We start from the raw sequence: 17824 nt of genomic DNA, 5'->3' as shown, positions 1-17824 counted from the left end.
TTAGAGATGGTTTTTATAGAAACTCTGTAGAAAAACATGACTTTACAGAAGCTGTAAGAAACCCCTAGTGTGTAAAATACTGTGGATATATGTGTTTTAGAGTTTATGGAAAAGGCACCATTGTCATGGTTAACAACATCACCATGACATCCCAAATAACCACGAAAACAGAAAATAGTTCTGAAAGATTGTTTTTAAAGAAACTTAGCAGAAAAATATGAGTTTAGACATGCTTTGAAAGAAGTATGTATATAGTAATATGTGTAGGGCAATGTTTGGAATGGATTTTTTCACACAATATTTTTGGATGTGTTGGTGGTCATTGAATGGCTGCTTTTGTTTTCCATTTTCGCGATGTGTCTGTGGGGATCAGCAATATAAAAAATGTTTTGAGAAAATGCTTATTAATCCACTGAAGTGAATACAAGCTTATAAAAATACCCCTTATAGAGCCATTTTAGATAGAAAATACAATTTAAAAACCTTAAAAATTGCGGACGGCATCCTTTTCTTTATGACAGACCCATGGATCTCGGGGCCACGTATCCTGCAGATCCTCCAAGTCTTCGGTCAGGCCACTGGGTTTCGTACCAACCCCTCTAAATCTGTACTGTTCCCGGTGTGTGGTAACCAGGATAGAGGCAGATGGGCGGCCCAGTTGACGCACGTGAGGAAGGGATTTAAATACTTGGTATTTTCATGTCACCTTGCCCAAAGATTTCATGGGCACATAACATAAATCCACTTCTCGCCGGCCTCCGAGAGGAGACAACAATATGGTCATCTCTCCCGCTCTTGCTGTATAGGTACTCAGCGACTTTCAAAATGGTCTCTTTACCCAAAATACTTTCTCGGCTACAGAACTGCCTGTACCACATACCACGATCATGGTTCGCGCAAATAAACGCCATCCATAATAAATTCCTATGGAATGGAGATGCAGTTTGGGTTGCCCTACAAACCTGCGCACAATCAACGTCTTGTGGCGGCATCGTAGCGGCAGACGTATATTCTTATTACGCTGCCTCACATTTATTAATCATAAATAAATGGTGGTATAACTCACCACTGGACCCGGCGTTCACCCTGGAGCATGCAGCGATGCAGGGTGTCCCCCTCCTTCGGCTATTATACAGTACACAGAGTTTAGACTTCCTACCCCATGCCAGCAGAACAGCTATTCTGTTCTGGAGGTATACCATGGGGCAAATAGGGGAGCGGCCTGACCCAGGCGGCTCGCCTGCGGCACGGTACCCACCTGTGCCAGGTGGCAGCTTTAAATGGATTCCGCAAATGGGACCTGGTGGGCATATCCACACTTGGGGATGTTATGAAGGGCACTACTCTAAAGTCCTTCCAACAGTTACAGATGGAATTTCAATTGCTAAAACGTAATTCGATAAATACCTTCAATTGCGTCACACTCTCACTCCCACGATTCTCACCCTGGTCAGCCATCCGGAGTTCACCCTCTTAAGGGCCGCCTTCTCATGGGCGATCTGGGGGCCCATAAAATGCGACAGATTTATCAGACTTTAACAACACTCTCGAACGACGCTACACAAGACTAGAGAGGCGTGGCAGGAAGACATACCAGACTTAACTGATGATGACTGGGCCGAGGCCTTAGCTAGTCCTCGGGGCACGGTCATGTCTTCTCGATACAGCCTCATCCAATTTAAATACATACACCGGGTATATTATACACAACTCAGTCTTCAATCCCACTAGTGTTTATGCTGTGAAATGGTCGAGGGAACATTTCTATATACGGTCTGGAACTGTACAGCTATACAATCCTTTTGGCGCAAAGTCTCACCTTGAATGGGCAGGGTATTATCCTGGGATCTTCCATCCGACCCTAAATTATTTTTACTACACAGTACTGATGGGATATGGAGGAATCGGTATAAACAGCATCTGCTCTTCCTGGCCCTCACTATTGCTAAGCGCAATATTGCCCAGTTATGGAAGGGACCTCCCTCCCGACGTTGGGGAAATGGCAAAAAGAACTAGATAGATGAATGGGCGCAGAGATTGCGGTATTCCAAGCGCAAGGCTTCCCCCAGAAACACAGGAAAATATGGTCCCGAAGGGCAACATATCGGGGTATTGATCTCCCACCCTTCCCTCTCTGACCCCCTAATGAGTGCACCTCTCCACATTTCCTTGACCACAACATGCCATACATTATATATTTTCATCACTTATATGGGTACTCAAGCATTCTCACTAAAATGCACGGGTAATGGAACTGTCTGCGCAAAGTTTTTGTTGTTATATATGCAAACTGTAATTAATAATCTATACACGCTTGGTACTTGTGAACTATCTTATCATCAACACATGTATGCAGGGCTGATGCCCAGATGGTATCATAAAAAGTCAATAAAATGTGTTATTAAAAAAACGTACAAATTCAATAAAAAATTCATAGTTTACATGGACGATATAGTTGGGAAAACCTTAGAAATTCACTGAAAAAAAACAAAGGTTACAGAGACGTTATAGTGAGGACTTTACTTACTGGGGCGATATAGTAAGGCTGATATTACGCTCATACAAAACCAGAGAATTTCTATGTGTTTTTAAATGCTAAATCCTCACTATAATGACAGTGTAATCGGTTTTTTTAAGTGAGCTTTTAAGGTTTTTCAAAATCCATTTCCTAGGTATAACGTTCTTGTAACCTTTGTTTTTTAAGTGAATTTCTATGGTTTTTTAACTAGTAGTCACGTTTGCAGAGGGGTGGACAAAAGGGGCGGGCCTCTAACCAGATCTCAGAAATCCTGCTGTGTATCAATTACTGGAGGTAACAGGAGGGCTTCTGGGCTCCCAAGAACCCTCAGCACCCAAGAGGACTTCATCCCCAACCAGCAGGTTGCCGGAAGGCGCATTTGCAGAGTGTTGGAGAAAGGAGACGTGGCCTCTGAAGACCTCTCAGCAATTCCGCTGTGTGTGAGTTACTGGAGGTAACAGGAAGGTTTGTTGGCCCCTAAGGACACTCTAGAGCATGGGTACTCTCAAACTTTCTGTCGGGGGCCAAAATTACAGTGTGGTTTATGGCCAAAGGCCGCATAGGTAGGGGGGCAGGGTCAGTGGAGGGGCAGGGCTAAAGTAAAAAAAAAATCAAACCTGATTCAAAACAGACAATGCGTCAATGCTGTATTTCAAAAGCAGATGTAACTACAAAGAGCACATTTTGATAATGCGTTTTTATTAGCAATCTTAAGAGGCATTGCATAGCTTCATACACACTTCGACCCCAATTCCATCACAGTCTCTCTCTCTCTTAGTCAGCCAGTCTCTCGCTCTCTGTCAGTCAGTCTCTCTCTTTGTCAGTCAGTCTCTCTCTCAGTCCGTCAGTCTCTGTTAGTCAGTCAGTCTCTCAGTCAGTCAGTCTCTCTCACTCTCTGTCACTCTGTCTCTCTCTCTCTGTCAGTCTCTCTCTCTGTGTCAGTTTCTCTCCCTCAGTCAGTCAGTCTCCCTCAGTCAGTCAGTCTCTATCAGTCAGTCTGTCAGTCTCAGTCAGTCTCTCTCGCTCTATCAGTTTCTCTCTTTCTGTCAGTCAGTCTCTCTCCCAGTCAGTTAGTCAGTCTCTCTCTGTCAGTCAGTCTCTCTCTCAGTCAGTCAGTCTCTCTCTCGGTCAGTCTCTCTGTCAGTCAGTCAGTCTCTCTCTGTGGGTCAGTCAGTCTCTCTCTGTCAGTCAGTCAGTCTCTCTCTCTGTCAGTCTCTCTCTCTCTTAGCCAGTCAGTCAGTCTCTCTCTCTGTCAGCCTCTCCCACTCTGTCTCTCGCTGTCAGTTCCTTTCTTTCTGTCAATCAGTCCCTCTGTCAGTCAGTCAGCCTTTCTGTAAGCCAGTCTCTCGCTCTCTCTCTCTCTCTTTCTCGTCAGTCAGTCTATCTCTGTGTAAGTCTCTCTCTGTCAGTGTCTCACTGTCAGTCTCTCTCTGTCAGTCAGTCTCTCAGTCAGCCAAATCTCCCTCTCTACACTCTCTCCTCTCTCTCTCTCTCTCCACTCTCTCCACTCTCTCCCTCCACTCTCTCTCTCTCTGTCTCTCTCTCCACTCTCCCTCCTCTTTCTCTCTCTCCACTCTCTCTCTCTCCACTCTCTCTCCTCTCTCTCTCTCTCCACTCTTTCTCGGCTCTCTCTCACTCTCCTCTCTCTCTCTCTCTCTCTCTCTTCTCTCTCTCTCTCTCTCTCTATCTCTCGCTCTCTCCACTCTCTCTCTCTCTCTCCACACTCTCTCTCTTTCTCTCTCCACTCTCTCTCTCTCTCGCCCCTCTCTCTCTCTCCACTCTTTCTTGACTCTCTCTCTCTCTCCTCACTCTCTCTCCACTTTCTCACGCTCCACTCTCTCTCTCTCTCTCTCTCTCTCTCTCTCAGTGCACCAGGAGATGCATTTACAGAGTGGTGTAGAAAGGGGGCATGGCCTCCAAAGTCCTCTCAGCAATCACGCTCTGTGTGACTTACTTGAGGTAACATGAGAACTTGTTGGCCCTCAAGGACCCTCGGCATCTAAAGGGATGTCATTCCCCAACCAGCAATGCACCAGGAGGTGAGATTGCAGAGTGGTGGAGAAAAGGGGTATGGCCTCCAAATTCCTCTAAACAATCACACTCTGCGGGACTTACTGGAGGTAGCAGGAGGGCTTTTTGGCACCCAAAGACCCTCAGCATCCAAGGGGACTACATCCCTCCACCAGCAGGGTTCCGAGAGGTGCATTTGCACTGTGGTGGAGAAAGGGGGCCTGGCTTCCGAACAACTATCAGCAATCCAACTGTGTGCAACTTGCAGGAGGTAACAGTGGGTCTTCTTGACCTTCAAGGGTCCTCAGCAGCCCAGGGGACTTAATATCGCAACCAGCAGCCCGCTAGGAGGTGCAATTGCAGAGAATTCACTGCAATTTCTGCAGAAAACGTGGGATGCCATCCTTCAGTGAGCTCTTACTCACAAGTCTCCACATTAGTGCATGCCTGATTAACACCCGCTCCCTCTCAAAACATGCTACCAATATTTATTACCTAATGAATGACAAACGTTTTGATGTACTCTTAATAACCAAAATACTCCTCATCTCCAACAAAGAGGAGAACCCTCATATTTCAGAATGGCTTCAAGCTTTGGATGCTCTTAACTGCAATAACACTCTGAACCACTCCTAGACTCAAAACTCGACATGGCCGACCACATCAAGAACTCCGCAAAGAGTGCCTTCATCAACCTAATCAGTGGTGCAAATACAGACTCGACTATGGGAATGTCTCCCTCACTGGTACAACAAAATCGCACCTAGCCCCCCTCAAAACTACTCTCAACGCATCAGCTAGAATGGTCACTGGAACCAGGAAATACAATCACATCTCACCAGCACTCAGAGAACTAAAATGGCTCCCAATCAAACTGCGTGCCAGATACAGAACTGCCTGCCTCACACATAAAGCCCTGCACACAGGAAAACCTGAGTATTTGGCTGCCAAACTCAAGAGGGCTCGTCAGACAAGGAACCTCAGAAGCTCCAGTACCCTACTACTCATCCCCATGAAAACACGCAAACAAAGAACTGCTGATCTGTCCTTCGCCGGAAATGCACCCAAAATCTGGAACGCCATTGCAGTCGGTATCAGGACCATCCCGTCCTTCACAAAATTAATAAAACAACTTAAAGTCCTTTTCCTCAACCGCTCCCTCCCAAATGGATAGCCACCATCAAAATGCTATTCCCTGCTCGTTGTCTCTTCCTGACACTGTAGCTCTAAGACTTTCCTCCTCCCTGCTATTCGACCCACAACTGCTCCCCCCTTAATTGGTTCAGCCCCAAGACAACGTGCACTCTATGAGGTTATCTCAGGACTCACTGACTACCTCAATGCTGCTCAGCACACTTGGATTTCCGAACCTAGTATGTAGAATTTGGCTTTATTGTATCAACCCCAAGACAACGTGCACTCTATGAGGTTATCTCAGGACTCAAGTACTACCTCAATGCTGCTCAGCACACTTGGACTGCCGAACTTATATGTAGAATACTGTTTATTGTATGAATCCTGCTCAAAAAGTGTTGTGAAGCGCTCCGATACCCTCGGGTCAGGCTAGAACTATATAAAACTCCTTAATAAATAAAAAAATTCATAAATAACAGAAAGGTGTCTCTCGGACTCCTCGGGCCCAGACATTTGCTCAGCCATTCTGAAAGGCTTTAAGAATATGAGGAAAGACCGTATCTTAGGTAGACGGGGTGTCCTTGCAATTATTTACAAGGAATGTTATATGCTCACCTCTCTGCCCCTAATGGATCTAATTGGGGCTGAGATTTTTGTTACAACCGACCTAGTATAAGGTGACCACAACGGTGGCGGAGTTGGCAGCACACGCCCTCACTCCCACGCCTTCTTCCTGCTTGCTGGGGCTTCATGCCGTACGAAAGGTGACAAGCACTTGCATGGATTTGTCGACCTCACCTTTTTTCTGCTCAAAAACATCAGGTGACCATGGCTTGGAAGGCACCTGCCCCGCCTCATCACCTGCGCTGGCTCCGTGACCTACTGACATGGACTCGCCCAGAGGCTCACACCCTACAATGGCTCTTCTTGCTGGGGATTTCTTGCACGGGCCGAGTGTTGGGAGAACTTCCTGCTTGATGTGGAAGCCAACAATTATGCGTGCCCCCCCTGAGCCTGCGCTTACACACACAACATTCATGATGGTGTATGCTGGTGTGTTAAAGGGTGAATGCCCCCATACAACACGTGAGGACTACTGGACTCTGCAGTTGTCCGATCAGTACATCATACATCTCTCAGCGTGCACGATTGATCTTAATGAATCTGTTGCGTCTCCATTGCCTGTCCCTTCATGGACTGAGGCCCGTCCCCTCTTGCCCCGCCCTCATGTACCCTGCTCATACATGCTTTTGATCTTCAAATTTGGTGGGCGCCCACCTGGGCTGTTTTCCCCTCTCCTCCCATATGACATGACTCCTCACTTCTTTTGTGCAGTCTCATGGGCTTGTTTGCTTTGTTATGATGTTTTGATTGGTATAACTGAGTTTATCATTGCTATTCTCAACATGATCACATCTGTGCTGCTGGTTACATTGGTCGACAAGTTGCTTTTGCATTCGCTGCGTCTTGCGGCAATTCACTGCCTGATGAGATGTATGTAGCAGCTGATTCAGTTTATGCATAAAATATAATAAAAGCATTTAAAGAAAAAAAAGAAACATTCAGCACCACAGTGACAGTTAACAAAGAGCTGAAAAATGAATCGAAGGAGCTCAGGACCCTCCCCAGATTCTGCGTGATCATCCAATCTAAACAAATAGTAGGTAGACTGGTCTAACTGGAGCATTTCTTTACTACCACCTGTTCTGATAATCAATTGCAGTAATTTTGTCAACAACAACCAAAACAACCCTAAGCACTGTGATAGGGGATTTAGGTCACTATAGCATTTGGCTCTATCCTAAAATTAACACTTAAGATTAAACTGCTTCAGACTATAAAATCTTGTCTATTATACGATATATATGCTGCCTCTATCAAACGTGGAGGTCTCACAGGATGGGCAAACCTCTGAGACAATGGCTAGACTGTACATCATCAGGCGATTATTTAATGCCTCACCATAAGAATTATGGCTGAAGTACACTTGGCCCTACCCACTTATGTCAGTGTAACCACAACCCAACATTCTTGTCAACCTCATGTTTAAGGTCATTAATTACCTCTGTGCGTTGGTGATAAAAGATATTGAAATAAAAATAACAGAATATTATAAGGGCCTACAAACTGAATAAGTAAGAACTGGTAATAATTAGAAATGCATTGAGACCGAACAATTTTACCAGGGCATAACACTGAGATACAAATTCCCCATCCCCCAAGTGCTAAACTTGTTTAGTGCTGGAAATAACGTGAAAGTAACACAAAGTAGAGCATATGCTTTACATTACTTAGTGCCAAAGTGGCATACCCAGGGCGATGCATGGGCATCCTCATGCAACCACCCAAGATTTTTGATGCTACAGCCCATTTACCAAATAAAGTAGACAGGATATAGCGTCAGAAAACTGTCCACTTTTGAAGTAGGTGCACCGAAGGAGAAATGCTTTCATTTCTCCTTCCGCTTGCGACTTTGTATGTGTGCTGCACTTTGCAAAGAGGGAAAAGGGTTAAAGTCAGTCTATGCATAATATTTTGTACTGGAAGGGTACCATTCCAGTACAAAACCTATGCTATACTCACAGAGACCCACTTTCACTATGGCGCAAAGGTGTCTCTGTGGCGCAGAGCACCTGATTTCAGCACCCGGCGTTAGGGAAGGAGAGTGCCATATTACTGGAAACATGGCGTTCTCCCCTCTCCTTTTCACGCAGCACAGCATTCGCAGCTGTTACACTGCGCTGCATGAGTAAGTGGCAAATTTGGCCCAGATTATAAGCGGAGGTCTTTGATTTGGCACAGTTAATCCCTGACTCGCCGCTGTAGATAGCACTGTTGGTATCTCTGCAGATAAAGATGTCATTCGTTCTAAAGTTAACTGTGTTGCAGAGCATTGTGCAGCACCCAATCTTTCTTCTACAATGCCAATTTAATCATTTATGACCCTCTTGTCAGTTAATTACCAGGTGAATGTTCATGGCAGATACCGAGGTTTTTAAGACTCGGGGTGCCCCAAGAAATGGGATAGGAAGTGGTCACATTGGAATACATATCGAGGGGATCCCTGTGTGTCGCCTACTGTTGAAATGGAGATGCATAGACAAGCGGGATGTGAGGGAAATGTTTAATATGTAATGAGAATTAATGTCTGCTCAGTTATTATGTTGACTATCTTGAACATGCCGTCCAATCATATATGTATGGCTGTGATTGAAATCAATAAACAAATTTAAAAAATATATAAATAGTGCAAGCGTTAAAGTGCATAAAGCAACTTAAGTGCAGTTGTTGCCCCTAGATGGATTACGAGCACAGCCCCCAGGCCACCCGTAATATGACTTGGTGAAATCCTGGTTAAAATTCAGTTACTGAAAAGTTTCTCAGGAGCAAATCATTTAACTAAACAGAATTCTCGGGAGGTGTCATCTTGTAGCATTTCGATGGAGCAAAGGTGATGCTGTTCTTAAGAAGCATCACAAAGAACACAGGGGGCACTTTGTATCACAGTTAGTCTTTCACTGACGCTGGGTCAAATGGGAGGAAGGTCGTTGGGCTCCTCTGTGAAATTCTGTGTCTTTGGCAGTCTATTGGGGTGTGATGTCAGAGTCCACTGTTGGTGATGCCAGAGCTGCTCTCTGAACTTCAGGAATCGAGCTGCCAGCTGCGAAGCTCTGTGGAACTCTGAAAGCTGAATCAAACTTACTTCAGTTCTGGAAGAAATTAAACATTTTCCAACCCTCTCTTTCCTAATCCTATTTCTCCAGGTCTACTCAGTGTCTGCACTTGTCAGCTTGTCTGTGAGTCTATGTTTTGATTTTCCTCGCTTTCCATATCTTTTCTTTCCTTCCTTGGTCTCTCCTCGCTTTTTCTAGCCTCTATTATGCTCTGTGGTCTGAAGTGGCATTAGTCCACTTTCAGTCTGTTATAAATGATGCACAAATTAAACAATAAACATATTTAAATATTTTAAAAAGGAACCCACTAGAAGATCACAACTTACACGTAAAAGTCAAATGTTAAATAGTTTTAGCTCAATTGATTCCTCGAGTTTTTTGTTCAGGAAGCTATATTTTGGAACACTTAGGGGCATATTAGCAAGACCCTCGTTAAAATTATCGCAGTTTTAGCTGCAGGAAACTGCAGCTAAAACTGCGATAATGGGCTTGCTAATTTGCGTTATAGAATTCCAATAGAAGCCCAGGTTAGATGTGCAGGACATCTAACCTGGGCTTCTATTGGAATTTTATAACGCATAAACTGCAATAATTTTAATGAGGTTTTAACGAGGTTCTTGCTAATATGCCCCACAGAGCGTAGAAATCAACCTCCAGTAACAGATATCAGACTTTCTGCTTTTGCTTTTAAAATTCACCTTTTCTGCAACACTGCAGAATAAAGCACACATGCAAAGAGTAAATAATGAGGAGAAATACACGTATTTCACCTCGTTACACTAGCCTCAGGCAGGCACACCCTTTTGGCACATACCCATGACTGCATCTCTTCGCAAGTATGGTGTATGGCTTTGTAAATGGCAAAAAGGTTTTTGTTTTGGGCTGCATCATTAAAGTTGAAACAATCTCACCACAAAATCTTTGAATATCTGGACCGAGCCTTTCCCAGATATTCTGGGAATGTAGCTAGAAAAGTCAAAGATCTTCTACCAGAGTGTGGTTGTGGAAAGATTAGCTAAATTTTGAATAAAGATTTTCAAACAGCAAAAAAATAAAAATTAACAGTGAAAAGATTTTAAATGTAAATGTAATTTGCACTTGTATAGCGCCTATCACCCAGGGGTCTCTAAGCGCTGTACGAATACCGCTGTGGAACCCTTCCTGGCCTATTCCTGTGAGGTGTCCACTCCTGGGCACCCCCACGGTGAAGCCAGGCATCCTAGCGTTGTGAGGGCCTGTGTGGAGATTAAGCAAGCTATTGCCCAGAGTTGCAACCATGATTCGAGTAGGCACCGAGGGGAGAATTATCGGTCCGAGGACATTGAGCCCAAGACCCTGCCGCGACGGGGATTGAACCCTGGTCCCGGGCCAGACCTCTGCCTCAGGGTCTGCCACTCTAATCGGTGAGCCACACTTCTTAAATCCGAAGGTTGCGTTCAACGGGTTCTATCATTTCAAGTTCTGATTTGCTCATGCACAGGGAACAAGTGACCTTTTAAAAAAATATATTTTAGGCAAGGATTTTTTGTTAGTAGGTTATAAACACAGTCCTTTAAGCTGAGAAGGATTCATGTCAAATAATGCACTTGAGAAAAATGTCAACCCTTCTCTCCCAACAACCTTTGCCTTGTCAGGACCATAAACCTTAAACTAAAAATCTCAGAATGGACAACCCAATGCTCAGGGGCATAGCTTCGGAGGATGGGGGTGCTACACCCCTTAATAAATGTATTTCCTGATTAATAGTTGGTTACAGTTGCTTTCAGTCGAGTATGGTGAGGTGTGCCTATCGGATTTCACCTGGGATTTGTGCATGCAAACACTGACAAAAATATCTCTGTTTTGAAAGTCCTAAGAAAAATTGATTATTGAACAAAATATTGTGTTTCTCTCACTTGGTACTCAAAACAATCCACATTTCTCTCCCTTTCCGTTACCCCTTGAGCCCCTCGTGCGTCCTACTTGTGTATAATGTATTTTAACCTGGTATGCCAACGTGATTGTCTGGAAATCTGAAGTTTACTTCCCCCCCATCACCATGCGCATAAGAAAATAACTGTGGAGCTGTTCAAAGCTGCCAACTTCGATAAATCACATACTGCGCTCATGTTACTTTAAATTCTTCATCCATCAAACTGCTAAGAGCTGCTCCCAAGACAAAGTATATCTTGCGTCCTCTTTGGGACTCGTCAATGTTTGCTGTAGAACAGAATGCCGACCTGTTCACTTCAGAGCAGCATAGACATGTTTCCTTGTACTTTGCTGCCCCCTTCCGGTTTGAAGTGTGGCGTGCAACGTCTGTTTATAATCTCCCAAACGCAGTACCACAACTCAACGGAATAAACAACCATTAGCAATGCAATAGCTCTCGCTTTTATGAGAGCTTGAGGCCTTGAGCTATTGGCATGTAAAATAACAATGCCTTTTATTTATGTGTTGTTTTGAAACAGATAAATTAAAGGCATTGTCATTTACAATGCCAATAGCTCAAACGCTAGCAAATCCGGTACATATTGCATTGCAAATGCATTCGGTGCCAGTGTTATAAAGATTATTTTTTTAAAGCGGGCATTTTTTGGATCTTTGCCCTTCAAGTAGTGATGTCATTCATTGTATTATTTCTTTGTTAAGGCAGTCAGACACGTGAGGGTTGGTGATGTAAATGGAAGGGACGCCAATACACAAAGTTACCTCTTGAGGAGTGGGAAATCTTAGGCGTCTCTGAACGTCGCAAAGGGAGGTCCGCTCAACTGAGGGGCGAGCAGGTCTTCCCAGCTGGTTCAGTTGAGAAAACCTACCCCTCTTGTGGGGGGTGACAGGCGCATGTCGGAATAAAATATCGATCACAAAAACACCACCAAACAAAAATATCGTTCTATAAAAATATTGTAACCAGAATATTGACTACGACAGTGTTGTGAAGGTAAGTATATATGTACAATTCTCAACTCCAAATTTACATACTTTAAAATGGTGCATGTGTGTTGTGTGTGTGTTTCTTCGTACAAAGATGGGGAGTTAAGAATAGTAACTCTTTACATTTCTGTGTATACCTATCTTCGTGATATTGTGGTAGTCAATAGCCTAGTACCAACATTTTTATATGGCAATATTTAAAATATGATCCTTCTGTAGAATACCCTCATAGGTGACTAATACGAGAAACGTTACGTTACGTTACCACACATTTATAATGCGCGCAGCTACCCCGAAGTGTCCCGGAACAATAGACCAATACGGGGGTGAGCGGAAGTAAAAGTAGGAGCTAAGCCATCTAATTAAAAAGTAAGGTTTTCAATTGCTTCTTAAATATCCTCAGATTATAATTATTCCTGCTCTCAAAGGGCAGGCTATTCTAGGCCCTAGCCGCCCTTACGGAGAGGACGCTCCCTCCCATTCTGGCAAGGCGGTAGCATGGGATGGCAACAAGGCATTGACCTGTTGACCGGAGAAACCTGTATGGCGTATAGAAGATAAAACGCCTCCTGAGATAGAAGGGTCCAGACTTGTAGAGGGCTCTGTGAGTGATAGTTAGTGCCTTAAACAAAATGCACTGGTCAACAGGAAGCCAATGCAAGTCGTGAAGAGACTGCTTGATTCCAAGGCTACGCGGAATGCCTAGAAGCATTCGAGCGGCTGTGTTCTTAATGGCCTGAAGCTTTTTTATCTGGTAGCAAGGAAGGCCAATGTAAAGGGAATCGGCATAATCGAGGCTCGACAGGATAAGGGCGCGAGTCAACATTTCTTTGGCCGCTTTTGGCAGGAGCGGCAGGGATTTCCTAAGAGGTTTCAATGTGCCAAAGCACACTCCTTCCAGCTTATTGATCTGGGTTCGAAATCTAAGATCCTCGCTGAACCAAACTCCCAGGTTTTTTGCTGGACTACCCTGGGTTTTTGGTTTGGGGAAGCCCACTGGCCACATGTCATACGGAAAATTTGACAGAAAGGTCCCATAGAGAAGGATCTCTGATTTTTCCTCGTTACATTTAAGTTGGGCCTGAGACAGCCAATTAAAGACTTCCGTCAGGCAGTTTCTAGCTGATTCCATAGAAGCCTCATCTTTCTTCCATGTGAAAAGCAGCTGGGTGTTATTGGCGTAAGCTACGTAAACATTAAAAAGCAAAGGGCTCAATGGAGAGCCCTGAGGGATGCCTGTAGTAATGCTTCTAGGTGTGGATGAGAAAGGCGGGACCCACACTTGTTGCGATCTGTTGGCCAGAAAGGATTCAATCCAGTCCCACACCTGGCCTGAAAATCAAATATTAGACAGGCGAGCTCACAGCTGACGGTGTGGAACCGTATCAAATGCGGCAGAGAGGTAATAAAACCAGGGCCGCTCTGCCACCAGAATCACAACAGTCCCTAACAGCCTCTGTTATCACGACCAAAGCAGTTTCGGTACTGTATGAGGCTCTAAAGCCGCACTGACCTGGGTGAAGAGCACCAGAAGTTTCGATAAACGCAGACAGCTGTTTAAAGACTGCCTTCTCGCAAACCTTCGCCACAGCTGGAAGGAGAGAGATTGGTCGATAGCTAGCCAGGGTGTCTGGGTTCAATTAGGTTTTTTTTAGCAGGTGTAATAGCTTGGCCTGTTTCCCTTCCTCAGATACCGTGGAATACTGCAGAGACAAGTTAATGATGTTATTAACTTCTGGATTAACTACTGTTGCCACTGTTGCCAGCTGCCTGGCAAGGCAGGGGTCTGCCGGGGATCCTTATTTGGGTGCTTTAAGGATGGCCAAAGTATCGGCCAGCGGAATGGGCATGAATCCTGTCAAGGTCATATGTGTGCGATCCGGCTCGCTAACAGCATGGGCCAGATATTCAGTCAGGCCCAAGCTAGCTGGCCCCAAACTGGCCTGCATTGCTTGTATTTTGTTAATAAGGAAATCAGAGAGTTGTTCGCACCAGGAATTGGAGGCGGGGGTAGCCTTACTTTCTGAAACTGGCTTCAAAAAGCTCTGGACAATCGAGAAAATTTCCTTTGAGTTGTTCCTGGATTGAGCAATACACCCTGCATAAAATTGACATTTGGCGCTCTTAAATGCGTCATAGTAACCGTTCTGACATTTTCTAAGAGCTAATTTGGCTAGCGGGCAGTACGCTTGTCACCAGTTGTGTTCTAATTTTGTACACGCTTTTTTTTAATCTTTAAGTTCCTTGGAGAGGAAGGGCTTGGACGGAGTCATTCTAACTCTCTTGTGATCTTGAGGTGTAGCCAGTTGACCCACTGCTTTCTCAATCCATTTGTGAAAGCTTCCTACTGCCTCAGACAGTCCCTCCCCAGCCAATGGACGTGACTCTTATAGAACTCTGCCAAAAGCTACTGGCTCTAGGCGAGGGGGAGGTCTACTTTCAGTTAGCCTAGAGGGCGGATCTGGAGATGTAATTAACCAAGAAAAATGGATTAAGAAATGATCAGACCAAGTGACTGGCAGGGGTTCTTGAACTGTTAGAGAGAAATTAGAACATATCACATCGAGAGTATGGCCCCCACTATGGGACGGAGAATCGACCCATAACGTCAGATGGCCAAGATCTAAGGTGTCCCTCAATTTGCTCGTATCGACCTTCTCTTTACAATCCCAGTGGATGTTAAGGTCGCCAAGTAACAAAAAATGAGCTTAGTGCAAGGCCCTAAGTACAATGGCATCATCCAAAGATTTAAGAAAGGAGCTCGCAGGACCGCTAGGCCTATACATTAAAGTGGCCCCAAGAAGAAAATGTGGTGAGATGGTAAGGGCAAAGTCCTATGCTTCCCCATCCTTGAAGGCCTTAGATTCTTCCTGCGTAAAGATCCAATTATCCCTGTACACTATCGCCGCCTCCCCTGCCTTATATCCGGTCCATTCTAACAATTTAATAGCCTGCGGGAACGGCTAGTGTAATAGCAGGAGCCGCATACTCATTGAGCCATGTTTCCATTATAAAAGCAGATCTTACTGGCTATCTAACAAGAGCTCAAAGATATCCTATGTATGCTCTACTAGGGACCGAGCATTGATTAAGGCGGCCTGAATCTGCCGGGAGTTTGAGGAGGCACCCAAAACCTGATTAGGAAGGGAGGTATCACCCAGAGTGAGTTTAAAATGAAAATTGCAAACCTTGCACATTCTCGTTATATAATCCAGGACACACCAGTCATGGCCGCACCTGCCCATACGTTCCTTTATTGCCAGGATTTCAGTGCGACTCAGCCCCAACCGGGCCCTAAGCAGATTTAGTTGGCACCGGGCAGCATGGCTGGCGCTGGTCGCTTCCGGGGCGCGGACGGGTGCAGACGGGCTTGCCTTAGGCACACCTTCGGTGCGTCCGCCCCTCGCGCATGTTATGTACCCCAAAGCCCCTGACAGCTAGAACGTGCCATGCACAACATGGTGGTCTAGTATGTCCCCCCCTAGGAGTCCGGAAGTGCGTGCTGGAGACCTGCGGGTAAGAGAGCCTGAAAATTCCCTGTTTAAAATTGGCAATTTTTAAAAACAATAACAGCTATTAATATTAATTTGAGCAATCCCAGTAGTTAGTGCCCAAACGTAAATCCAGCAATTTAAACGGTTTAGAAGCATTTAGAACAGCCTGAGGAGCAGCAAACAAACGCTACCACTCACCCCTGAGCCGCAGGGCAAATGATGACTTCTATAAAAGGGAGGGATGGGAGGAGAGCGTGTGGACATTTTTAATCCTACAGAATAGCATTAGATTTATATTATAGTACAGGGTAGAAACTTACAAAGATTCTGAAGGCAATGCGCTGCTCCACTGGAAGCCTATGAAGTTCACGCAGTGCTTAATTTGTTTTTTTTTAAAAATAGTGCCAGGGCCCTCATTAGGAGGCCACTGCAGTTTGCTCCACCCATTGCCCTGTTGCCAATGGCAGTAACTACACAGCTACTAACCATCACACTGCTACAAGTGTGACAATTCAGACTATTCGAGGCCCCAAAAGCTATAAGAATGGCTGGGACGATAGGTATTAGTTGTTTTAATGTATATTCAATTAATTTAAAAAGTTTATACTGCCAATCTCTAAATGACACAATCTGTGCCCACATGGCAGTTATCATAAGGGCCGGTTTTCACGGTGGTTAGGAATACATTATGCGCGAATGTATGTAAGTATGAATGCATGTATGTATGTATGTATGTGTGTATGTGTAATGAATGAGTATGATTACCTAAGGGAAGTAGTTCTTTCTAATTAGCCACACCAGGAGTGATCCCATGAGCAGTTATGTGGCACCTGGGATCCACTAGACATTCATATAGAATGTAGGATGCTAATGCGAATGGAGGTATAACAGGCACAGATAGTAATCCACTATAATAAGCTAAATCTAATTGTATACTTTCTTGAAAGCACTGTATTCGACTAGTTAAATCATAGAGGTCGCTTAGCTGTCCACTTGTAAACCATCTATGCAGGTTTGCAACCACTAGAGCAGATTAGACATATAAATCATTAATTTACAGGAGTAAGATATGTGTCCCAATAAATACATATATATTTTAATTATTTGCTTTCTGTCTGGAAAATTGAATTTTAATGTGGTGCTGTGTCCCACAAGGGTATACGGAGAGCTCTTCAACTTCAACCAGATCTTAACGAAGAATCTGTACTGTCTGGTGTGCCCTGCAGTTCTGTCCTGGTGCAGTACATCGATCTCCTGTTAGTTGCATCGAATACTCGAGAAGCATGTAAGACAGCTACAATAGCCCTTCTGAACCATCCAGATGAGAATGGACATAAAGTATCTCCAAGCAAACTACAATACTGTATGACAGAAGTCCTTTACTTTTGACATCACACTGAGAAGGGTGCGAGAAAGGTGTCACAAGAGAGAATATCAGTGATTATGCAAATGAATCTGCCTTGTACACAGAAAGAAGTCACAATGTTTCTGGGAATGGTAGGCTACTGTTGCCAGTGGATACCCAGCATTTCCCTAGTGGCCAAACCTCTAGAGAGGTTGACACACAAAGATGTATCCGATCCGGTACCCTGGAACAATGATTGTTAAATGCATTGCTGGAGTTGTGAAAAATCCTTTGTTGCTCTTCTGCCTTAGGAATGCCAGATTACAACAAAGCTTTTTTATTCTTTTGCAGTGAAAGAGAAGGTTGTGCACTTTCAATATTGACTCAGAATCATGGAAACTCCCATCGACCAGTCAGCTATTTTTCAGCTACTTTAGATCCAGTAGCTACAGCGTAGCCCGGATGTCTCAAATCCGTTGCTGCAACAGGTGTCAGTATTGAAAGATGCAAGAGGATCATGATGGGTCACCCTGTAACTGTATACATACCTCACTCTGTTGAGATTTTGTTGCCCAGAACTCATACTCGGTACAAAAGGGGGTGGTGATGGACGGAGCATCTGAACCAATCAAACACTCACACCCAGTCGAAAGATCTGGGTTTAATCCATCACCGTTCTTAAACCCACTCTGCCACCCCAGTTCAGACATGGCCATATGCAAATCAGTCTGAC

At 44.6% G+C, this 17824-nt stretch overlaps 1 protein-coding gene across 3 annotated transcripts in view; it reads left to right on the top strand.

Annotated features, from left to right (window-relative positions):
- SCTR (secretin receptor) overlaps positions 1-17824 on the top strand; it is a 703893-nt gene that overhangs the window by 397695 nt on the left and 288374 nt on the right. The window lies entirely within an intron of this gene.

Source organism: Lissotriton helveticus, chromosome 3_1, assembly GCF_964261635.1.
Source record: "Lissotriton helveticus chromosome 3_1, aLisHel1.1, whole genome shotgun sequence".
Lineage (NCBI taxonomy): Eukaryota > Metazoa > Chordata > Amphibia > Caudata > Salamandridae > Lissotriton > Lissotriton helveticus.
Note: the sequence above shows the minus strand (reverse complement) of the source record. Positions and strands in the feature narration are given on the sequence as shown.